Source organism: Heptranchias perlo, chromosome 1 (genome assembly GCF_035084215.1).
Source record: "Heptranchias perlo isolate sHepPer1 chromosome 1, sHepPer1.hap1, whole genome shotgun sequence".
NCBI lineage: Eukaryota > Metazoa > Chordata > Chondrichthyes > Hexanchiformes > Hexanchidae > Heptranchias > Heptranchias perlo.
Genome location: NC_090325.1, coordinates 114631776 through 114657092, shown reverse-complemented (window position 1 = coordinate 114657092; position 25317 = coordinate 114631776). Strand labels below are relative to the sequence as shown.

Here is a 25317-nt window from a genome sequence, read left to right as displayed (position 1 = left end):
CCAAGTACATTAATATAATAAAGGTGCCGTTTTAAGCACTGTTTTGTGATTTCTTGTTGAATATATTGTAACCGTACAAACAAGCAAAAAGTTGCTGCGGGGATTCTTTCCTAAGCGTACTAATTTTAATCACAATGTAACAAAATTAAATATATAAAGCGTAGGAATGAACAAATACTTGAAATTGAGCTCAGTTCTGGGCGCACAATTGTGAATAAATCTCTACATTTTTTGCATGAATGCTGATTGTCCCGATCTCTACAACGGGTGTCAAAACATAAGAGCTGAAATGAATTGTATTTTTTTAAAAAGAACTCCAGTTTTCATCTCGATTTTCCACTCTATTAAGCAAGATACATTATATATTTTTAAAAATATAGGATTGCTCATCTGCGGGTGCTCTCCCCGCAGGTTTACACGCAGTTTAACCCACAAACTCACACCAACCAGAGGGTTGGATATAAGCGGACTGCAACACGCTTGTACTCCAACATGGGCGCGTCACGTAATGTAACAATAAGCTCAGAATCTAAGACTTTAAAACGAAGACTGAATTACATCTGTGCGCCTTGGTTCAATTATTCTTGGCATCTAACCATGCTTCACCTGAACAGTGCACTTAGTTTTGACCCCTTCCCCCGCCCCCACGATTGCAATGCCACAGTAGATTGACTAGTATTCGAATAATAAGTAGTTTACAGTTGTGTACCACAGTCTCCGGGTTCTGCACATAAACTGTTCTTGTGGTTTATCAGATCACTGGACTCTCCGCTGTGTTACACTTCTGTAACACGTTCACAGTTATTGGCTTCATTCTTATATTGTAAAGTGTGTGTGCACCAACCCATGTCCTTCAAGATTAGGCAAACATCTTTAAAAGTGCGACTAATGCTTACTAAAGAGTGCAACAAAAATTCCAAGAGGTTGAATTTCTGTGGGGGATTTTCCCGATTGTCCGCCATAACTTTCGTGGAAGATCTGCGGAAATCCTGGAGAAATTACGTAAACGGCATTTACGTTGTTTGCGTGGATCTTCCCCTGAAGTTACGGTGGATGATCGGGAGAACCCCCACCCCCCATTGAAATTCAACCCCCAAATGTCACAATGTTGCTGCTCAAGGAAGCAATCAGTCTCACAATATCAAAAATGGTGACTGATAACATGCTGTAGTTTATATATGTAACATTTAGATTTTGCACATTGAGCATTGTGTTTGAGTCTCAAACAACGACAACTTGAAAGTTGCACACTTGGATTTCAATGTACTTTTATGGTCATCATTTGATGTTTTACTAAATATTTTTATATGTATAATGTGACTGTGAATGTGTTTGTTGTAAAGGATATTCAGTCTTTCAAGTTGATTCTTCTAACATTCTTTGTGTCACAATCCAATTCTGACACTTACTTGCCAACCAGAACTTGCACATAATTGTTACTGTTAACTAACAGCAATAAAACACAATTGAAGTCAATCCACAAGCAATTCTGGTCTTCCCAGCGCCTCTTTAAGTACGTTGTAACTAGTGTTTTGATCTGCAAAGCAATAAATGTCTTGTTTAACTGTACAGTAACAGTACCTGAATTAAGCAGTCAGCAGTATATATGACACGTATCTTTGAGAGCAGTTGTTGATTAAAACAAACTGATCTGTGCTGAGTTAATTGATCTCAGCCAGGGTAGCAGCAGGAGGACTACAGTTGGCCTCAGTGCTCCTAGTATCACGCCCGAGTGGTCATCCTCATGTGCAAGCCTAAGCTAGTTGTACTAACTTTTTATCAAGAGCCACAATCCTAAGTGATCTCTTGCTTGAGGGGCACTCTCAGGAATGCTACAACACAGAGCAATGGGATGCGGGTCTGCACAGTGAACTCCTGATTTCAGTCATCTCATTGTTGACTGTTTCCAATTGGAGTCCAGGCACTTTGGCACAGGAAGAGAAAATAAAACCTAATGGGATTATTTGTAATAATTCTATTAAATAAATCTAATTTAGTAGAGGCCTTTCATTATCTATGGGGATGCCTCTTGATAGCATCACCTTTTGGTGTAAACATAGAAACATAGAAAATAGGAGCAAGAGTAGGCCATTCGGCCCTTCGGGCCTGCTCCGCCATTCAAAATGACCATGGCTGATTGTCTAACTCAGTACCCTGTTCTCGCTTTTTCCCCATATCCCTTGATCCCTTTAGCATTAAGAAATATATCTATCTCCTTCTTGAATACATCTAATGACTTGGCCTTCACTGCCTTCTGTGGTAGAGAATTCCACAGGTTCACCACCCTCTGAGTGAAGAAATTTCTCCTCATCTCGGTTCTAAATGGTATACCCCGTATCCTGAGACTTTGACCCCTGGTGCAGGACTCCCCAGCCATCGGGAACATCCTCCCTGCATCTAATCTGTCTAGTCCTGTTTACACCAAAAGGTCTAGTCCTGTTAGAATTTTATATGTTTCGATGAGATCACCTCTCGTTCTTCTAAACTCTAGTGAATATAGGCCTAGTCGACCCAATCTCTCATACGTCAGTCCTGCCATCCCAGGAATCAGTCTGGTAAACCTTCGTTGCACTCCCTCCATGGCAAGAACATCCTTCCTCAGATAAGGAGACCAAAACTGCACATAATACTCCAGATGTGGTCTCACCAAGGCCCTGTATAACTGCAGTAAAACATCCCTGCTCCTGTACTCAAATCCTCTTGCAATGAAGGCCAACATACCATTCGCCTTCCTAACTGCTTGCTGCACCTGAATGCTCGCTTTCAGCAACTGGTGTACAAGGACACCCAGGTCTCGTTGCACCTCCCCTTTTCCCAATCTATCACCATTCAGATAATAATCTGCCTTTCTGTTTTTACAACCAAAGTAGATTACCTCACATTTATCCACGTTATACTGCATCTGCCATGTTCTTGCCCACTCACCCAACTTGTCTAAATCACATTGGTGCCTCTTTGCATCCTCCTCACAGCTCACATTCCACCCCAGCTTTGTGTCATCTGCAAACTTGGAAATGTTACATTCAGTTCCCTCATACAAATCATTGATATATATTGTGAATAGCTGGGGCCCAAGCACTGATCCCTGCGGTACCCCACTAAGAAAAAGACCCGTTTATATCTACTCTCTGTTCCCTGTCTGTCAACCAATTTTCAATCCATGCCAGTATATTCCCCCCAATCCCATGTGCTTTAATTTTGCACACTAACCTCTTGTGTGGTACCTTATCAAAAGCCTTCTGAAATTCCAAATACACCACATCCACTGGTTCTCCCCTATCTATTCTACTAGTTACACACTCAAAAAACTCCAGTAGATTTGTTAAGCATGATTTCCCTTTCATAAACCCAAGCTGACTTTGTTCAATCCCATTAATGCCCTCCAAGTGTTCTGTTATCACATCTTTTATAATAGACTCTAGCATTTTCCCCACTACTGATGTTAGGTTAACTGGTCTGTAATTCCCTGTTTTTTCTCTCCCTCCTTTTTTAAATAGTATGGTTACATTTGCCACCCTTCAATCTGTAGTAACTGTTCCAAAGTCTATAGAATTTTGAAAGATGATCACCAATGATCAGCCATGATCTTATTGAATGGCGGAGCAGGCTTGAGGTGGCCGATTGGCCTACTCCTGCTCCTATTTCTTATGTTAATACATCCACTATTTCCAGGGCCACTTCCTTTAGTACTCTGGGATATAGATTATCAGGCCCTGGGGATTTGTCAGCCTTTAGCCCCTAGCACTATTTTTTTTACTTATACTGGTTTCCTTCAGTTTCTCCCTCTCACTGGACCCTTGGTTCCCTAACATTTCTGGCAGGTTATTTGTGTCCTCCTTTGTGAAGACAGAACCAAAGTATGTGTTTAATTGTTCTGCCATTTCTTTGCTCCCCATTATAATTTCCCCCATTTCTGACTGTAAGGGACCTACATTTGTCTTCACTAATCTTTTTCTCTTGACATATTTATAGAAGCTTTTACAGTCAGTTTTTATGTTCCCTGCTAGTTTACTCTCATACTCTATTTTTCCCCTCTTAATCAATCTCTTTGTCCTCCTTTGCTGAATTTTGAACTGCTCCCAATCCTCAGACAATTTTACATGCCTCCTCTTTGGATCTAATACTATCCCTAATTTAGTTTGTAAGCCATGGTTGAGCCACTGTGCCTGTTTTATTTTTGCGCCAGACAGGAATGAATAATTGTTGTAATTTTTGCACACGTTCTTTAAATATTAGCCATTGCCTATCCACCATCATCCCTTTTAGCAAAGTTCCCCAATCTATCATAGCCAACTCGCACCTCATACTTTCGTAATTTCCTTTACTTAGATTCAGGACCCTAGTTTCGGATTCAACTACTTCACTCTCCATCTTAATGAGGAATTCTATCATGTTATGGTCACTCTTCCCTAAGGGACCCTGCACAAAAAGATTGTTAATTAATCCTTTCTCATTGCACAATACCCAGTCTAGGATCGCCTGTTTTCTAGTTGGTTCCTCAACGTATTGGTCTAGAAAGCCATCACATACACACTCCAGGAATTCCTCCCCCACAGTATTATTGCTAATTTGGTTTGACCAATCTTTTTGTATATTAAAGTCACCCATGATTATAGTTGTACCCTTCTTGCATGTGTCTCTAATTTCCTGTTTAATGCCCTCCCCTACATCTCCACTACTGTTAAAGAAAAGAAAGGAAAGAGAAAGGCAATCATTTTAGCTTGCTTAACATTCCACAGCTGGACAGGCCTTGAGTGGCAATCTGGAGGTTCATGGAGCAGCACATCTGCCATGGGACCACTGTTAAACAGGAACCAGGCTGTATCACGAGCACTGCTATGCCAGATATTCAGCCATGGGGACATCACAGCTCAGCCTACCTCATCAAACATCTGTACACATGCACTTTCCAATTGGGGTCATTGGATAATGATCAAGAGTGGGAACCCTGGCTGATTTTTAAAATGTCTCCTCCTCCCTGAGACCAATAATATGTTGTCCGTGACACTCCCCAGCTATAATTAGCAAACTTGGGACAGAGCAAAGATCAAACCTGGGGCCTTCCTGATCTGTACTGCTCACTCCCACAAAATGGGGTGCTTTTATCAGCAGAGCCATTGAGGAAAAGAAACTGTAAAATGGGACTTGGGTATTTTCATAGTAATGGGTTTGATATTTGATAAAAGGGCCTATATTCAGACTTCTTCAATTTATTAAAAAGTAAACACTCAAAATGCTATCTCATTATTCATTATAAGTTTCACAACTGGTTTGCACTGTGCATGCAACCTATAAAATCAAAAACAGATTAATTAGTCATTTATCTTCCTGGTGTTTGGTGTTTTGTTATGTGCAAAATGGCTGCTGGGTTTACCTGCATAACAATAATCACTTTTCTCCAAAGTAATTAATTGTATGTGAAGCACCTCGGGACATTTCTGAGATATGTGATAAGGTGTTACATAAATGCAACTTTCTGATTGTGTTTGTAACTGCTGTATTAAATCAGTAAATAACATGTTCAGCTTCAATTGAACAGTTTAGAGCACACTTTACCTCAGATCCAGCTTTGCAAGTCATAGTTTTCAACTTGAGCTAAATCTAATGCTATTTACAACACTTCAATTTTTGAAAGCTCGAGTGCCTCAGTGGGCTGGTTATCCAGACAATGATTAAAAATGGGGGGGGGGTGGACTCTATTTAATTACTCCCCATCTTCAGACAATCTCCTACTTAATAGCTGCTGAGGCTATCGTCTCCCGCTGATTTCTGTAGGATTAAAATCAGTGGACGACTTTGTGGTTTTTACAGCCCTTGGCAGAGTTTATTTTCAGATTCCCCCCCTCCTTCTCCCTTACTTCCCCTTTGCAATGTGGCACATTCCTGTCTAGAGAAGGATGGACTTGTGATTAAGTTACTGGAGTAGCTGTTTGGCTGAGAGAGAGAGCGAGAGCCATGTTGAACTGTAGAATGCTTCTGTTAAAAATGTAAATTAACAAGTGGATTAAAAAAGGATTGAAAAGATTGTTCAATGGTAAAGGCCTTCTGAGTGGGTAAGTTGAATATATTTTTTTCATTAAAACAAAAGTTTAACCCTTGAAAAAGTGCTTGACAGTAACGTGTTTTCAGTGACATTGCTTGGACAAGATTAAGTGGTCTCAAAGCTGCAAACATGAACAAAAGGCAGGTTTCGGACTTGGTATCTGGTGTCATTCCTCTATGTGCAGCTTATGCACGCCTGGTTAGTCTGGATCATCTAACCACTTAGAAGATAACCATATGTTTCAAAAGCTTCGGGCACTGAAGAGATGAAGTATTGTTACTACAGACAGGTATGGGATGCAACAGAGACTTTTCATAATGCACAATCTTTTTATTTTTTTAAAAAACGGATTCAAAATCTTGATCCCCACCTGCCCAAAATTTGGCTATGCTGTTTTATTAATTTGAATGAATTTGCACCGTTGGTAGGGAGGGAGTCAGTCATTCACGCTGCCTTACCTGGGTACAGTGTACAAAGTCTGCTGACATTGATCCTGAGACTGACTGGCTGGTTTTAAGTATTTGAATATTCCATCAGATAAGTGTGTTTTATCACACTGACTGCCTGGTTACGGTGTCCCGGTCAGACCTCTGGACATTTCATGTTGGATTTTATAGTTAGCAATCAGAAGAAAGATGGAGATTGTCTCTCTCAAAATAATTGTTTCTGCTGTATTTGTAATCAAATTTGAATGGCATAGATCCATACTGGATCCATGCATGCTCTTTCTCCCTGATGTTTTTCTGGGTGTTTGCCTGTAGACAAGGCTTGTGTAAATGAGTGAAATCTAATACATGTGTTAAAACAGCAGGATTACCAGCTGCATCTGGGTTATGTAAAGGTTAATTCCCAGGAATAAAGCGCCATGGTATTTTTTGGTGTGATCAATACTTGTCAATCAATATTTTTTTTGTTCCAGTTAGTCATAGTCAGTTGTAATTGAAGACAGGGCTGAAATTCTAGTTGGTGAAAGTGTGGCAGAGCAAATGCTACAATGTAGACCCAAATCTAAATCCCAGGGACGGGCACATCTGCATGGAGTAGGTGAGCACCTGCAAGAGTACATCAGTAGCGCCATCCCAAGCAGGGGCCTACATAATCAGAGTAGTGCTATGGAGAACGAAAGGCACGGGAAGAACCAAATAATGAAGGTAAAAAAAAATTATGAATGAATCCACTGGTCAAGGTAATCAAACCCCTTGACTATCTTTGCCTGCTGAAAGTTTAGGGCCTTTCCAAAGGCCTGAACAATACTCACACCAGCTCTCAGTTGACAAGAGTTCTTTTGAGGTCTTATAAGGGCATATTGGGCAGAATTCCCGGTGTAGCCAGCAACACTCTCAGACAGGCTCCCTGGATTTGGAGGGGTGGCTGGATGAAAGATCACCCACGCCTCATCACTGCTAGAAAGTAGTTTCACGTAAGAAACGGGGTGGAATGCCAACGGAATTGAGTTCTGCGCCAAATTCCAGCTGTAGGTAAGTGGTTTGTTCGCCCTCTGCCCTGGCCCCAGATCAGAAATTGGGGACCAGCAGGCTTAGCATTTTGGCAGTCATCTCTGTAAGTAATGCATTGTAGGTCTTCTGTTATCCTCGTAACCCCACTACCTCTAGATACATGGGATTTTTCTTTCTTCTGAAAAAGAGATGGTTGGAGAAGGAGGAAAAGAGTATTTTTAGATTCTGGAGATTTTGTGCAGACAGTTTGTACAAAGTGCTTTCTGTGACCTCACATATTGAAAAGGGTGTCCTTTTTTTTAATGATTATTGAGAAACTAAGCTGAATATCAAGGCCAGTCCTGCAAGACACCACTGAGACTGAACAGAGTTTAAAGACGTGGTAAATCAGGCGATAGTGATTATGTGATGCCAAACTGAATTTTAAAAGCCTGAAGATTATAGGAGGAAGGGAAGACTAAGAGAGTTGGGGGTCACACAGTTAAAAGAAGTAATGAGTTTAGGATATGAGACTGTGTGATGAGTTTTGGGCTAAGAATTTCCTCAGAGCTGTCTCTGTTCTGCTGCCATAAGTTCGCCAGCAGTGCAGAGGAAATCCAGTTTGCACGTAAATAGGGAGCAGCTCTGAGGAAATTCCTGGCCTTGGTTTCAATGCACTGGGGATGTATGGAGGAGGAAGATCATGTTGGTGGGATTATGGAGCTTAGAAGGAACAATTCATGAAACTTCAGAAAGTCACTGGGTATTGAAATAGAGAAACAAGAAAACTTATGAGAGGGAGAGAGATTTGTTGGAGGTGAGATGGGCTTGCCCATCGGTTGAACAATTTTGTCTTATACTCTGTCCAGGAGTGCAAGAGAGGTAATAGAGAGCCTCTCCAGAAGTGGGAGGAGTATTCAAGTATTGGACATATTTGGGATTTATACTGTCAAGTTGTTGAAGGGGAAACAAGTGTTTAGTACAAAAAAAGGAAATTGTGCATCTTGGAGGCAGCTTTACAAAGGACATGTGGGAGTTCCATTGATGCTAGAGGAGTTAATGAGGCCAAGAATCTCAATAGATGAAGGAAGCCGAAGGATAGAGCCCTCAACATACAAGAGACGTGAAGAGGGTAGGTCTTTGAAGAATTGTCCTATTGAAGGGCATGGAAGAGATCAAGATATAGTGATTCATCCACTGCACTGAGGAGTTTGTGATCACTTATGTCATCCATTGTGAAGGATGTTGAGGAATGTCAAGTGAAATCATCTGTCAAAGAGTGGATAGGATTAGTTGATGAGTGGAGGAGGACATTGATGTGAGGAAGGAACAGAGTGGAGGCAGGACCAAATGGTGGGGAACTACTGAGTCAATGGACAAAAGTCAAAAGCCATTAAATCCAGCACAGATAGTGGCTTTTCAGTTTCATCTCAAATTGCTCTATCATACTTTTGGTGGAAGGCCATATGATGTTAATTTGTTAAATAGTATACGATGCCAGGCTATATCAAAGGCTTTGGAGATATTCAGGGCAATGACATATAATTTAACATGGTGTTTGAAAGCAGAGTTCCAAAGTACATAGTACAGGAAACTAGATTTCCAGTGGGGAGCTCTCACCAAAAACCATTCTGACGATCATGGACTAGGCCAGAACTTTCAAGCTGATACTTTCTTAAAGTTATGAATGCTATCGATGTTAGAGCAATAGGGTAATAGATAGAAGGCAATGAGGGATCTGCTTTCTTACGGCTAGGGTGAATGCAAGAAAATTCCAAGGAGAAGGAAAAGTAGACTGGGACTTAGAGATTAAAGAGATGGCATAGGACAGGAGTAAGTTTGGAGGCACACATCTTGAGGGTGATGGAGGGATGCCACGACGACTGGGATCAGAAGACCCAACAGATCAAGAAGGGATAAAACTTGGTATCAAGTCATAATGGTTGAACAAAGTGGAGTAATTGGTGGTGATGTGGGGTTATTTACTAAGATCATTGAGTTAAAGTTGGAGGGGAAAAAGTGAGCCAGAAAGGTTAGCTCTCTTAGGAGCTCTCAATTATGAGCACAGTTAAAGTTAATTCAGACTCAAAAAGGAGTTCTGGAAAGTTTCACGTTCCACTCTTCCATCAGATCTGGTTCCGCATCTTGCTTTCATCATACCTCATAAAAATTCTGCTATTCCATCAGCCATCTTGATCAATCTGAAGTAACTTTTTTCTGCTCGTAGTTTTTATAAATCCATTATTAGAGTAGCTTAACATAATTTAACTGGAAAGAAACACCGACTGCTTTCTTTCTGTCCCATCAGCAGTTGCTTCATCTGATCTCTTGTCAAAGTCGTCTCTTGTAACTTCAGGGAATCCCCCCATCCGTCTGCCTTCTGTCCTGATGGTGCGGTTGCTAACTATCCTTAAAAGAGAGCTGACTTTTTGGCTCCCTTGTGTAAAAGATGACTCACCAACTGGGAGGAAGCGCAAACCCGATCCTAGATCAGGGCCAGTGCTACTCTGTAATAGGCTGGTAGAGACTGGTTGAATCATCATTGATTTTCTTTCCTCCCCTTTCCTCCTCGAGGTGGAAACGCTTAACCTCAACCTATTCCTTACACTTCCTTTGCCCCTAGACATATGGCCCAGACATGTGGGTAAGGTCTGATTGAAGCCACCGGCTTATTACTGTGTGATGAGGCTCATTATTGTGCCTGTGCGCAATTCCAATGGGTTGTTTAATTTAGTTGAAAATATGGTTATACTACTCACAGCTCACTTTTAAGAAAAAGGCCTAGAAGATCAAAATGACCACATGCAAATTGTTTGTTGTGTTCAATGTGTTGGCTATAAATGTACAACATTGTGTTTCTGACATGGTAATGGTCATAAATTTCCAAGAGGCACAACAACAACAACAGCTTGCATTTATATAGAGCCTTTAATGTAGTAAAACATCCTAAGATGCTTCACAGAAGCGATTATCAAACAAAATTTGACACCGAGCCACATAAGGAGATATTAGGACAGGTGAAGTAGGTTTTAAGGAACATATTAAAGGAGGAGAGAGAGGTGGAGAGGTTTAGGGAGAGCACAGCAAAGGAGCACCCTAGGGAGCAGCCAGCCTAGGAGCCATCTTGGAGAATTCATGCACACAGTGGATCTGACTGTTTCGGATTTGTGTTGGCAAATTTAACTTGTCATCTGTTTGCAAAAAACGCTTGTTTAAACATCCTTGCCTAAGGGTGTAGGTGGTTAAATACAGGGACTGCTACTGTAAGTGGACTGTGTAATCAACGTGAAACTTTGCACAATGTCAAATTGGTAAATAAAAGTGTGATTACTTAAGGTGAGCAATTGCACATTAATTGCATCTCAATGGGAGGAATTTTTTTTTATTAAAGGTAACATTCAATTTTCTCCCCTTCTCCTCTGAAGGCATTGACTTTTCTTGGAGCAGGATCCCACGGGTGCTGGTAGCTGTCCTGTATCTCACCTGTGTGACCATTCTTTGTGAGCCATGATATTGTGTTGGCAGATCAATCAACCATTTGGAAATCACAGCCAAGCCCATTCCTGCCTTCACCCAATGTCGTCATGTTCTCTTTATCCAGCAGGGTAGCATTTGAATGCAGAAACCCTGGATGATTTCTCATCCACCACCTCCTCCCCCCCCCCCCCCCCCCATCCCCTTCCACTTAGAGCAGGGCTGCTGTTGCCAGTTGCAGTGCCTCATGCAGCCATCGAATCTGGGATTTCTTTTGGTGTAGGAACATCGGAACAGGAGTAGGCCATTCATCCCCTCCAGGCTGTTCTGCCCTTCAATTAAATCATGGCTGATCTGTATCTCAACTTCATTTACCAATCTTTGCTCCATGTTTCTTCATACCCTTAACAACAACAACTACTTGCATTTATATAGCACTTTTAATGTAGTAAAATGTTCCAAGGCACTTCACAGGAGCGTTACTAAACAAAATTTGACACCAAGCCACATAAGATATTAGGACAGTGTCCAAGAGGCAGGTTTTAAGGAGTGTCTTAAAGAAGGAGAGAGAGGTAGAGAGACGGAGAGTTTAGGGAGGGGATTCAAAACAAAACCTAGCAATCTCAGTCTTGAAAATTTCAATTGCCCCAGCATCCACAGCTTTTGGGGAAGCGGGTTTCATATTTCCACCACCCTTTGTATGAAAAATTGCTTCCTGATTTCACTCCTGAATAGCCTAGCTCTAACTTTAAGATGATGCCCTCTTGTTCTAGATTTCCCCACCAAAGGATATAGTTTCTTGTATCGACTGTCGAAGCCCTTTATCATTTTAAAGACCTTTGTTAGATCACCCTTCAATTTCCAAATTCAAGTGAATACAAACCAAGTTTATGCAACCTGTCCTCATAATTTAACCCTTTATGGCCTGGTATCATTCTGGTGAATCTGTGCTGTACTCCCTCCAAGGTCAATGGGGTCTGACCAAGGCTCTGTTCAATTGACACATCATTTCCTCACTCTTGAATTTTAGCCTCCTTGAGATAAAGACCAACATTCCATTAGCCTTTTTGATTACGTTTTCTACCTGTGCACTAGCTTTCAGTGATTTGTGTACATGGACACCTAAATCCTTTTGCTCATCCACCGCTCATAGTCTCTCAGCATTAATAAAATATTTCAATTTGTCTGTCTCAATTCAAAGTGGGTGACCTGAAACTTCCCCACATTGAACTCCATCCGTGTTTTGCCCACTCACTTAGTCTGTCTACGTCCCTTTGTAACTTCCCACTCCTATCCACACAACTTTCTATGCCTTCCAAGTTAGTGTCTTGAACTTGTTAGTGATGTGAACTTGCAATTCTCTATTCATTCATCCAAATCATTTATTTTTATATATATATATATATATATATATATATAGATGGTGAAAAGCTGAGGCCCCAGTTCAGATCCCTGGGGAACACCACTTGTCACATCCTGTCAATCAGAGAATGAACCATTTATCCCCACTGTCTGTCTCCTGCATTCCAATCAATTACCAATCCACATCCCAATGTTACCTCCATCTCCAGGCCTGTCGTTACCTGGTTTCTCCCTCCACCTTTCTTAAATAATGGAGTTAAAATTGTAATTTTCCAATCCAAAGGCACAATTCCTGGTTCTAGAAAGTTTTGGAAAATGATGACTAATGCATCTGCAATTTCCTCACCTAGAGGATGCCGTCCTGTCTCTGATGTCAGATAATATGACCTTTCCAGCCAGGCACCTCAGATGCCTGCTCATGTAGGTGTCAGGATACATGTCCAAGGTATACATGTCCAAGCGCACACTTGCAGTGGTGACACAGCCTGCTGAAGGGGCCTCCCGTGACTCAGCAGCATTGAGATCGGGGCCATCATGGACCCAAGAGGCTCATGATAGCACAGTGCACACAGGCAGCACTGGTGTCCCTGGCCCTCAGGTAGCACCTCAGTGCAACATCAGTATATGTTTAAGAATAGCACAAAGAAGCTGCAGAGATGGACACAGTGGTAATAAGAAGCAATTGCTCCAAATATATCTCAGAACAGTAAAACCACTTTATGATTATGAAGTCCAGTATTGTGAAGTAAATCTGTTGTTTATTTGGTTTTAGTGTTTACGAGGATGTTTGTAGTCAGACTACAATAGGAGACAGAGTTCCTTCTGTGCCTCCTTAGTGAACTGTTGCCTCCTTAATTGATCTCTTCTATGACATCCTTGAGGGAGTGGCGTGGTCTGTAGATTTTGGTGGAAGCGTATCTCCTGATTAGTGGTCTTATCTTTAGCGTAACCTTAACCTGCATGTTTCTCTCATTTCCTCTTCTTCCTGCTCCTGTTCCGTCCCCATCATAAGGACACCTACAGAGAGATTAACCATGGGTGTTGTAATGCATGTGTCGTTTTAGGCTGTGGATACATCCTGCATCACTTTGCTGCTTGGCTCACCACTAACGAACAGCATACTGGTGGTGACGACACACCCGGTACCACAGACTGGGATTTAGCCTCTACTCCCACTCACTTATCAACAGGTGGTTGGGTGCTGATGTATTTGCCATGGATCAAACAGATCCCAGATAGTGGGCTTCAATTACACTCATTTTAAAAAAAATTAATATAGATAGATGTTTAGGGTTCGGATCAGGCCTGCAACACATTCCCAAACATTTACCCTCTAGTTCGGATAACAGTACTTCTGATGGTTGACGGATAATTACGTCATTCAAATGTATGTAATTCAAATCAGGAAGATTCCAGGGTCATTCCCTGGTCTGTGCTGGGTTAACTGAACTGCCAGGGTGGTATTAGGGACAAGACAGTCATAACATTCCTGGGTGAGGGACAGGGAAAAAATCAGCTGGGGTTCCCATTCCTCAGCCTCCATATTTACTCGGGGCCGTAAAGAACGAACCGAAGGATTTCAGGACAGGAAGCCCAGAATCCCAGCCCCAACCCACCCGTCCTTGGGAGTTAAAATTACCCTCCAGATTACTACCCCCTATTGGAAAGTCCATATGTGTGAATGTCAAGGTGAGAACAGGATTGAGCTCTGCTGTGATGTCCCCTAAAGTCGAATAGTTTGCAGACACTCACTGTCTCGGCCACATGGTACTGGAGGTTCCTGGAGCCTTTGGAAGCAGACCCCAGCAAGAGTCAACATCCTCAGGAGAGGAGGGAGGAAAATTGAAGGGGAAAAAAGGTATACCGTGTTATCATTTGCAAGATTACCTAAAAGACACACATGCAACAAAAAAAAATCTGGTCATTTTATTTTGTTACAGAAATACTGCCCTCGGCTGGGAAGGTTCTTTTGCATGTGAGATTGTATTGAAATCACTGCCAGTGACTGACATCTGATAGAATGTCACTGGCAACCTTTCAAGTCGATGCCTAAGTGGGTACATTACAGAAAATCTGACACTGCAAGTAGAACAACAGATCAAATAGTGTGTGAATAGAAATGCTGCAAAATGTTACTACAGTGAATAGTTTTTGAAGAAACCTTTTGCAACAACATTCTTTTGGGGAGAAAAAGTCTCCTTTTTGTGTTATACTTGTCGCTGTAAATAGGATTATTAGGTTGAAAGAAACATGGTCTAATAGTATTGTGCTGATGTCTGAATGTGCTAATAGACTGATTCTGTGAGGGCAGCCAGCAAACCTGCCTGTTAGTATAGACACAGCGATCATTCACATCAAGGACAGGCTTTTAATCACATCTCCATTGGATAGTTGCATTCAAAATACACTCATTTGTGATTGGACACAAAAGAACCTGAAGTATTTAAAATAAAACTAAAATATATTTTAGGAAGTAATTTATATGTTTTCAAGCCTGCAGGGCAATGACTGATACAGGTAGTGGCCACTGCAACCTTTGGTTGTGAGCTCCCACATTCTAATGAATTAATGTAATTTTGTCATTTCAAGGGCAGTTAGGCATTCACAACTGTTAGATACATGGAACATTTTGTTTCAGTTTGACTATCAGTTTACTCATCAAATCTTTGCTTTTGTTAGCAAAAACCATTGATCATTCCTTGTGTAAACACAACTATTTCATAACAAAACTGAGAGGCATGGCAGTCTTTAGTACTCCATGAAATTGCAATTCCAAATGTTTTTCAGTATGTGTGTCCACATTGAGCTGCATAGTGAAAGAAATGTTTTCGGAATAAAATGTAGTTACCCTCCCCCTAGTTTTTGTAGTCACTGAAAGCTTCTTACATTTGTAGGTCAGACAAAATGTGCTTCAGCAATACCTTACATCCCACTAAACAATGCAGAACAATTCCAACTCATTGTAAAAAGTGTACTCCCAATGTACCAGCATAACAGTTCTTTTGAGATGCTGAATTTTCTACCCTAATGACCTCAGTGAATTAGCAAGATTCACAACTGCATTCTGCTGTGGGGCAGAACAGAGACTGTAGAAACCTATTTCAGTAATGACCATTAATAGCGTTGATCAAGCATGGGTCTTCCTGTGTCTAGGCAGGATTCAGACTTAGATCTAACTGATGAAAAGACATTTCTCTGCTGTATTGTGTTGTATCACTTAGTTCCTGTGTGGGTTTCAAACGTGTAACTATTTTAATGCTTTTTTCTTTTCAAACTCTAGTATCAAAAGTAATATGATCTGAAATTGATGAAAAAGAAAACCATTTGCAGCCTGAGGATTAACTCCCTTTCATGAGAAATCTGGCTAGCTAACAGGACAGTGGTAATCATAGAGGCAAACAAGGAAATTGCCCGTTAGTAATTATCAACCCTTCAAACATAAATAAGAATCTTTCAATGCGTTTGCATCCCATTCTCCAGCTTGCCCGGGTACAGTTGTCACTTGCTGAGATTTCAACACTACTCTCCCTTTTCCATGCTTTCCAGGGAGCAAGGTAATGCTTGTGTGAGTGAAAAACGATGTAGTAAGATTAAAACTCTAGTACCACTATAGGTAATGGAGAATTTTTACCTGCCTCTCTTGCATTCACTTGCTGGAAAGGAGCAGTGTTGAACCTTAGCTTAAGCAGGGACAGAGAATGGAATTGCCTGGGAATAATTTCTCTCTACATAAAATACTTGCTTATACTTTTGCTACACATAGCACACAGGAAGTCTTTCCCATTGCTTTATAGAATAAGGTGCAATATTGGTGTAAATGTAGATTTCTTTTGAATGAGTAGGAAGAGCAGAGCAAGTCTCTATTATAAACTACTAGACCCTAGCTGTGATGACTCAAAGGTACAGCCTTCACGTGTGAGCCTTACAAATCAGAGCAAGTTTGATTCCTGGTCTGAGTTAGCTGCTCTGCACCAGGGCAGAGTAGGGGCACTGCAGAGGGTTAACGTGGTCCCTACTTCTGATTGTCCTGTAGCGATACCTACTGGTACTGTGCGTGTGCGCGGATAGATTCAGGCTGCGCCATGATGTCCTCTACAGCTGGATGTGAATAATGGCCATTTGGGTGACTGCTCACCTGTGGAACTTTAGGAGGGAAAGAAAGAAAGAAAGAGAAGTTTGAATCTGGTTGGTAGTGGTGGGTAGGGGGGTGAGGAGGAGGTGGGGGAGAACTGGCACTTTATGATGTGACCACAACTCCAAATTTTTTTTTGATTATGAAACCAGGGTGAAAGGCTAAAGCCCGCAGTCCAAGAAACCACCAAGACCTAAAGGAGTAAAAGAAAAGAGGAGATAAATCAGGAAATGTTAGTTAAGTCACCCCAGCTTGGCTTTTAAGAGACTAAGGATTGTAGGATGAAGGAAAGACATTGGTTCTTCTGCCATTTTGTATCACCCTACTGAACATCTGTTGTAACATAGAAGTATGTATGTGTATATTTTATGTGAAAATGCCAGAAAAATGTAACCAGTCTTTGTTGTGGCTTAATTATTTCAGGTTGTTTTGATCATCGATCTTGGAGCTTCATCAGCCATAGTAAAATCAAAATGCTGAGTTGGTTAGGAATCCAAGTTTGTACTTAATTACATTCCTGAAAATTTTGAGTTAATCCCTTGATTGACAGGAAGAGGTATTTGATCTGTCTGCTGTTTAATGACCTGTCTTTGTCATTGGGCGTTTGAGTGAGGTTCTCTTTGAAGTTAGCTCTTTTGTTGTAGTATTAGTCTGGGTGAAATATAGGTGGTTGTTGAACCTGGCTAGATTGATGAAGCATATCTTGGCCACTCTTCTAGATATCATGGACAGCTGGTCCATTTTTATCCTTTTATGATATGCACCCACTGATTCTTCCTGATTTCCAGGGTTTCCCCCTTGATAATTTTTCCAGCATTTTTCAGGTTATGATCCTGGGACTGTTCAACATGAAAGGGGTCCACGTGCTTGGACAGAAGTGTCCAGAAGTAATGAACTTTAACAACATATTGCAGGCAAGAAAAACGTCAACATTTTAATATACATGAAATGCACTTTATTACTGCATTTGAGGACTAAAGCTGTGAACTATTAACCAGAGGATTGCAAACATGACCGAGGGTGTTGTAATGCCATAAGTCAAAGGTTAAGGTAACTGATGTAATTTTGGATCTCTATAAGTTATTTATAGCCTTAACATTCAACCTTTGTGTCATTTTCTCAAGTTTTTGGAATTTTTGTTGCGCATTTATGTGAACAAGAAGATAAAGATAGTTTTCACAACAATGTACCTTCTGTGGTTGCATAGTGATTTGAATTGTAGCATGATTGTCCCTTATTCTACTAGACACATGCTTTTATAAAGATTGGGTTTGTTGCTAACCAGAGAATCTTGAAAGTAAATGAAAACATAAATGCTGGAAATACACAGCAGGTCCTTCAGTAACTGAAAAGAGGAAAGGTAGCTTAGCATTTCAAGCTTAACTTTGTCAGAATTGCTCATGACAAATGTTCTCTAACCAAAATGTTAATGACTTTTTTTTAGATGCTGAAATTTCAGGTAGAGACCATTGTTGGAACAGTTCTGACAATGAGTTTACTCCTGAAATGTTAAGCCATTTTTCCTCTTTTCTGTTGCTGATGAACCTGAGATATACTTCTAGTATTTTCAGTTTTTGTTCCAGATTTCCTGTTTGCATTTTTAAAATTTTTGAAATCTTCACATGTAAAATAGGCAATTGACATGAATAAATAACTTTGGAAAACCCTGTGCAGAATTGTACAACAAAGTTTCCCTTTGTGTAGTGTTAAGGAAACTTGTCAGAAATCTCCTTGTTTTACAAGGTGCATGTTGTTCACTTAACTCATCATAATTCAGAAAGGGACCAATATTAATGATAAGCAGTATATGTGTTCCTCTGATTTAGCAGGTACAGTGCTATTATTTCAAATATTTCAATTACAGTCTACAGTCATAATTCAAAGTTTTTTGCAGTAAAATTTTTTTGAATTATGCAATGCAACACCACAAATTGGGAATTTAGTACTAAAATTGAATTATCAGATAATATGAATTAAACAACTTTGAATTAAAAATAGACTTTATACTTTTCAAAACACATTAGGCAAAACTTTCAACAGCGGGGTCATAAAACGAGCAGTAGTGGATCAGTCGCTCATTATACACCCAATCACAATTTTCCTTTCCATTGAAGTCAAATGGAATGGAAAATTGGGCAGAGTGTATAACAAGCGGCCAATCCACTACCATCCGCTTCACACCCGCGCCGACATTGAAAGTTTGCCCAGTGTTGGTAGAATTTTCACACGTGGCCTGGTTGCTGGTTTCTGTTAATTCTGTCTGTATATTTTACTTGTGTGTATACCTACTACATAGCTTGAAACTAATTTTTAGTTCTTTTACACTATAGTGAAGACAGTATATTTCTTTTACAGTTTCTTCTAACGCGATTTGCCCGCTTTACACGGTGGCTGGGAAATCCATCCGTAAGAACCAAGACATTGTAGCAGAGGTTGTCATGATCTCACATTAAACGTCCCAGCTGATTGAAGCTGCCAGAAGTCTCCGCTTTCCGACTGCCTCCCATAGATTGTTAACAGTGTGAAGAGATGATTGAAGCTGCCTGAACTCTCCATCAGCTGTTTGCACTGTTAACTGTTTGAAGTCTCCACTGCCTCCCGTAGTTGCAATCAGTTGATACGTTTAACATGCGATCAGGTCAACCTCTGCTACAATGTTTTAGAACCACAGAGACTTAAATAGAACTAACATCTGCCTATCTATGTTGCAAAATGAGATGTTGATTGGATGCAGCCATAAAAAAAAGCGACTTTTAAAAAGTCGGTAAGTACTGAACTGCATGAAATAGCGAGCGCGCTTAATACATTTTAAGTGGCGCCTTTGTAATTATTGCCAATAGTGATGACAAATGGTTGGCGCTATATGCCTGATATAGGCGGCTGTTCGTGATAAGCGAGGACGGCATAAGTGGTGGGGACTGTATGTTCTTGGGATGTAGGCGACGCTAGCAAGACTCCATTCACTGCCCATCTCTTGTTGCTCTGGGAAGGTGGTGGTGAGCCTTTTCCTTGAACCGCTGCAGTCCTTGTGGTGATGGTGCTCCCATCATGATTTTAGGTAGAGAATTCCACGATATTGACCCAGCAACAATAAAGGAACGTGATATTTGTCGAAGTCAGGATGACTTTGAGGGAAACTTGCAAGTGATGATGTTCCTTAATGTTGCTGCTCTTCTCCTTGGTGGTAAAGGTTGCGAGGAAGGGAGCTCTGTCAAAGTAAACTTGATGAGTTGCTACAGAGCATCCTGGGAATGGTACATACTACAGCCATAGTGCACTTGTGATGAGGTGACTAGGCCTAATGGCAATCAATCGAACTGCTCTGTCCTGGATGGCGCAAGCTTATTGAGTCTTTTTACAGCTGCACCCATATAGGAAAGTATAGGAAGTATTCCATCACACTCCTGACTTGAGCCTTGTAGATGCTGGATAGGCTTTGGGGGGGTCAGGAGGTGATCCAATCGTCACAGAGTACTCTGCCTCTGGTACAGATGATGTTTTGTGACAGCGCAATCCACCCCATTCCCCACAAACTAAAGAAAGAAATTTAGCATCAACTCGACTAACTTGTCAGGTAATGAAGTGAAGTTCTATTCACTGAATTTGTGATTGCATTTTTTGCTAAATTGATATTGAAATTTTGCATCAAACACTAAGAATTTTCTTGGCTGGTGTAGATCCAGTGATCTGCCACCATATAAAGTATTTTTTGTACTTTATTTTATTAAAAAAATTATAAGTAAATTCAGAGATGTTGAGTCCAAATTTTAGTGCAGATCTTGGGCATGTCATCCAGGTGCTGAATGCCTACATTGGGGTTGGACATCCTAAAACATTCTATAGTGTTTCCTTGCTATCCTGTCACTAAAAGAAAATCCATATTTTCAGAGTCCCGTTTGTGTAAGATTATGCTCGCACCACATTATACGTAAAACTAGGCCTGCCTTCTTCAAAAGCTAAAATAGCCCTTACTATGGAAGCCTATCCTATTAACGTTCATTAAGAGTCATTTTTTTTAATGCACAGATTTACAAGCTATAGCTCTGCTCTTACTATTGTACTTTAATTTAATAAATTGAACTTGTTCTTCAGTTGGCTAATATGTTAATAGTTCTTCTATTGCTCGAGTCTGGTCAGAGTAAACATTACTTTCCAAGCTCTGCAAGCATTCCAGAAATACTCTTATTATTGTAAATAGAACATGAAACGATTTCAAATAAGTTTGTGCTAATAGTATACTTTGTACTTACTCCCCTTAAGAGTACCCTCCTGTTAAGTGGATAACAATGGCAGGAAATCTATTGCATACTTAACAGGAATACGTGCACTGTTGGCGGATAATAGTTAAAAGTAGTTGCTGAGTGTTTCTGGTTTCTGGCATTGTTTTATGAATGTCAATGTGTTAGTCTTTGTTCAGGTGAAATGTTCTGCATTTGTTTAACTCACCTTAAAATCTGATCATTGGGATGAGTTTACGATTCAAGTACGCACATGTATGGAATGGTCTTGGAAAAACCCAGAACAATATATTAAGTATAAATAAGAGGTAGCCATAGAAGATGCTTCTATGTTTATATAAAATTTACTTTCAAGTAAGATATTAAATAATTTATTCCCCAAACTCCCTGTAATTGGTTTGGTTGGCTGTCAATTGACAAGTTTTACTGTCAATCAGTTCTCTGCTCAATAATTGATTGAAGAGTCAACTGATCAAATTTACGTGTTATATTATTTTTGTTAATAGTAATAATTAGAAAATATTACATTTTCTTTCCCATCCTCCAATTCCATCATCTACAATATAAGCAGTGTTTTCATGATTGAGGAGGAGGGAGAGAAAGCATTAATGTGACCTGTGGTAACAACATTTATTGTACCCATGATACAATTCTCTTCCTCTGCACAGTGTTGATACGTTGGAGGTATTTCACTGGCATTGCACTGGGCAGCATGAAAGGTGTTATCCTCTTCAAGTTCATCCACTCTTCAGTGGAAATGTGATTGAAGAGGTAAAGTTAGATAGGGGCTAATCTCCTCTATGGTCATTTATACTAATGTTTTTATTTTAATTAAGAAAAAACAGGATTTACATCCTGGAGACAGGACTCCATTCACCTCAGCCAGTGTTTCATTTTGAGCAACAATTGTGATACTAATTTCCTGGCTGTGGCCCTTTCCCAGTGTTGGGTGACGGACTGAATAGGCGAGCAATGGAACAGCTGCATAATGTTGGATCAGTATTCTGAAATCCACCCCTCCGTATAAATGGGTAAATTCCAGAGTGCCAGTTGCTTTAAAGCTGCTCTTGTGTTAGTGTTTGACTGCCGGCTCGCATGCGCCTCACACAGTCAGCAGCCATATTAAAATAAACCTGCCATATTCTTTTATGCTGACAGCCAGGAAGACCCATTTAATGTTTAGCATTACCACCACCAGTATTTTAGCCAGAGGCAGGGAGTCAAACTACTGTTTAAGGAGATTCACTGTTCACTGCAAAGTATCAGGTTGTTTATACTACAGCAACGATTGTAATATTGCCTTCAAAGACAGCCCACTAGTACAAAGGGGACCAGGTAGAATTAATTCAAGTTAATCTAGATTAGATATTTTTTTTAAATTGCTAATGTTGGTAGGAGCTTTGAAATTTTCGATGCTTTGAAGGGCGATTAATATTTGATGTCGGCATGCGTTTTCAACGAGGAACCTTTTGCCCCAGTTTGAACCAGAAGAATTTTCAGACTAAAGGCATTGGGCAGGTACATCTGTAACTAGAGACTATTAACTTAACAGCTGAATGCAGCACAATAGAAAGAGAAAGCTAGTCTCTAAAGCCAGCAGTGCCTCATAATTACAACAATACTTAAAGCGATCGTTGGCCTCGTCTTGGCATAAGCTGAATGTAAAAGCAATAAAAGAAGTATTATTGAGAATGCAACATTGTTTCCTTGTCACAAAATAGGACAGTTACATTGCTGACGTCAATCTCTGTTTTTCTCATCGGTCTGCAGCGTTCCAATTGTTTTTTTTAAATGGCTTTTTTGTGCTCATCGAAGTGAGGGATGTCAGTGCTGGAGAATGAAACACTTTCCATTTTGGACACATTAGTCAGTGTAGGGATCTCCCAGATGAGAGTCAAATGTAGAGTGGAGCTATCTTCTACACTACACTAGTGTGACTTTGTATATCTTTTCTTATACTAGCTATTCTGTGGCCTCTCTGATTGAGATTGAATTTTAAACCACCTGAAGTGGCTTGATTGTGTTGTCCTTAATTTTCCACCTTTCCTGAAGGGTACCTTAGAAGAAGAATTACCGTCTCTCCCATTTCCAGCATGGAATGCCGATCAGGAGCAGAACTGTAGCTGATTTTTTTTCCTCTACCGGCTCAATGTACTGCAGCCAATTATAGCATTCCTACCCACTGCCTTGGTTCAGTGAACTCAGCACACACTGGAAACTTTAAAGGTCTGAATGGCTGTTTCACAAGCAATGCATTTACTAGCTTTATTTTTGTTTGACAGTTACCAGGTTTGTATTTCTGACTTGCAAGCAGACTTGCTGAAATGTCCAGCATGTGAGTCTTCTACCTCAGGGTTGTCCAATAGAAATCGGTGACTGGTCACAGGTGGCTACAGCAACACTGTTTTAGCAACATCCACTAATTTTTGTAGAAAATCCCTTGCCTACACACACAATATAGGTAAATGTACTTCACGTGTATATCTACTTAACGACTGTCCATCATCATTTAGTAACCAAGGAAGTAAAGTACTCCCAACGATCAAAAAACACTTGCACACTCTGCTTTTTGTCTTACCATTTTAGCCACAAACGCACAAAAAGGTTAAAGTCTACATGCATACGCTGTGTGAGTACGAGTGTTGACATCACATGCTCAAACACAGTGTCTATTACTCGTTTTTTATTTACTAATCAGAAATGCAATTAGCCAAGTCTGGATTCTCAATTAACCACATGTGGCGAGTGGCTAATGTATTGAACACAACTGTTCTGTCTTTTCAAAGACCTTGTTGACTCATAATTGTTCAGCAGTCTTAAATCCTGTTTGGATCTCTGTCCCCAAACTCCTCCATCTACTTCCCTTCCTACATTTCAAAATCGTCTCAAAATATATCTCTCCTAACCCTTCCACAAAGATTTTGTGCCTGCCTATTTTCTTCTCTGTAAAGTACCTTGGGATGCTTTTCTACATTAAAAGTACTATATAAATGCAAGTTGTTGTTGCCTGGCCATGAGGCTAAACCAGACCATTCGCAACTTTGGCGTCCTATTTGACCCTGAGATGAGCTTCCGACCATGTATCCGCTCCATTGGCAAGACTGCCTATTTCCACCACCATAACCCCCGTCTCCACCCCTGCCTCAGCTCATCTGCTGCTGAGACCCTCATCCATGCCTTTGTTACCTCCAGACATGACTATTCTAATACTCTCCTGACCGGCCTCCCATCTTCCACCCTCCATAAACTCCAAAGCTCTGCTGCCCATATTCTAACTCTCACCAAGTCCCGTTCATCCGTCACTCCTGTGCTCGCTGACCTCCACTGGCTCCCGGTCTGGCAACGTCTCGGTTTTAAAATTCTCATCTTTGTTTTCAAATCCCTCCATGGCCTCACCCCTCCCTATCTCTGTGACCTTCTCCAGCCCTACAACCCTCCGAGATCTCTGTGCTCCTCCAATTCTGGTCTCTTGTGCATCCCTGATTTTAATCGTTCCACCATTGATGGTCGTGCCTTCAGCTGCCTAGGCCCTAAACTCTGGAATTCCCTCTCTAACCCTCTCCACCTCTCTATCCCTCTCTCCTCCTTTAAGATGCTCCTTAAAACCTACCTCTTTGACCAAGCTTTTGGTCACCTGTCCTATTATCTTTTTATGTGAGTCGGTGTCAAATTTTGTTTGAAAATCACTCCTGTGAATCACCTTGAAATGCTTTACTATGTTAAAGGTGCTATATAAATGCAAGTAGTTGTTATCTGCTGCTAAATGAAACGTGTAGTTTAAACTGTACCAGGTTAGGATGATATTGCTTTCTTTCATTACCATTATAGTAGCCTATGCAATCTTAAGCAGTAACTCTAATCAGTTACTGCCTCACCCTCTCTGGTGCTGCTTTAAGGTGCAGAGCTAGATTGTTAAGCCAGTTATCTGTTTGCTTTCCACATCCGCACTGAAATTATACATCTTGTTTAGATGCCAGCAAATCTCATTTTCATCTCTGTAGTGTTTAGTTTCACAGGGTGTGGCTGGTAGTTGTTGGAAATTTCAAGCATTTATTTTGATTGTGCATGAATTTTCCCAGGAACAGTTGATGACAAAAATGCTCAGAGCAAACAAATCATCAAGCTTTTTTTGAAGTCACGATGAACAAACCGGGGGCATTGTTACAGACGTGGAAGTCTGTCAGGATTTTTGTTGGGGATAAATATTGGATGAGAACCACTGTAAAACATCATACCGTTCATTTCTGCATCAGAGTGATGTCTGTGAGGGTAAGATAGTCACGTGAACAGGAAATAATATATTGTAAAATTATATTGTTAATTGGAAAAATGCTATAAATTGAAAGCTACGCTTTTCTGTATTTCGTGCTATTTGTGATAGGACCCAAGCATTATCTGTGCCCTTGGTAGACTTGTTGCTGCAAGTGTCACTGGAACTCTCTTCATGGCCTGCCCAGCTGTGCGATGTTGATCGAGTTTTGGATTTAGACCAGAGGATCCCCATTTTATACTTATCCGATGCCTTTTTGCAGAACCTCGAACCTAGTCTTATCTATGACATTGTTTCCCACATGAACCGCGACCTCTGGCTGCTCGCCTTCCTATTCCAGAACCTTTTTTTATTTGCTCTGT

General features: G+C 40.6%; 1 protein-coding gene across 3 annotated transcripts in view; it reads left to right on the top strand.

Annotated features, from left to right (window-relative positions):
- The window catches only part of shroom3 (shroom family member 3), a 426592-nt gene that overhangs the window by 281705 nt on the left and 119570 nt on the right, over positions 1 to 25317 (top strand). Inside the window, exon 1 of one of the 3 annotated variants that reach the window (XM_067990132.1) lies at positions 5952 to 6053. The exons of the other annotated variants lie outside the window; for them this stretch is intronic. The gene's annotated coding sequence lies outside the window, so the exon portion shown is untranslated. Of the gene's footprint in view, positions 1 to 5951; positions 6054 to 25317 lie in introns of those variants that run through there. 3 annotated transcript variants of the gene reach the window in all.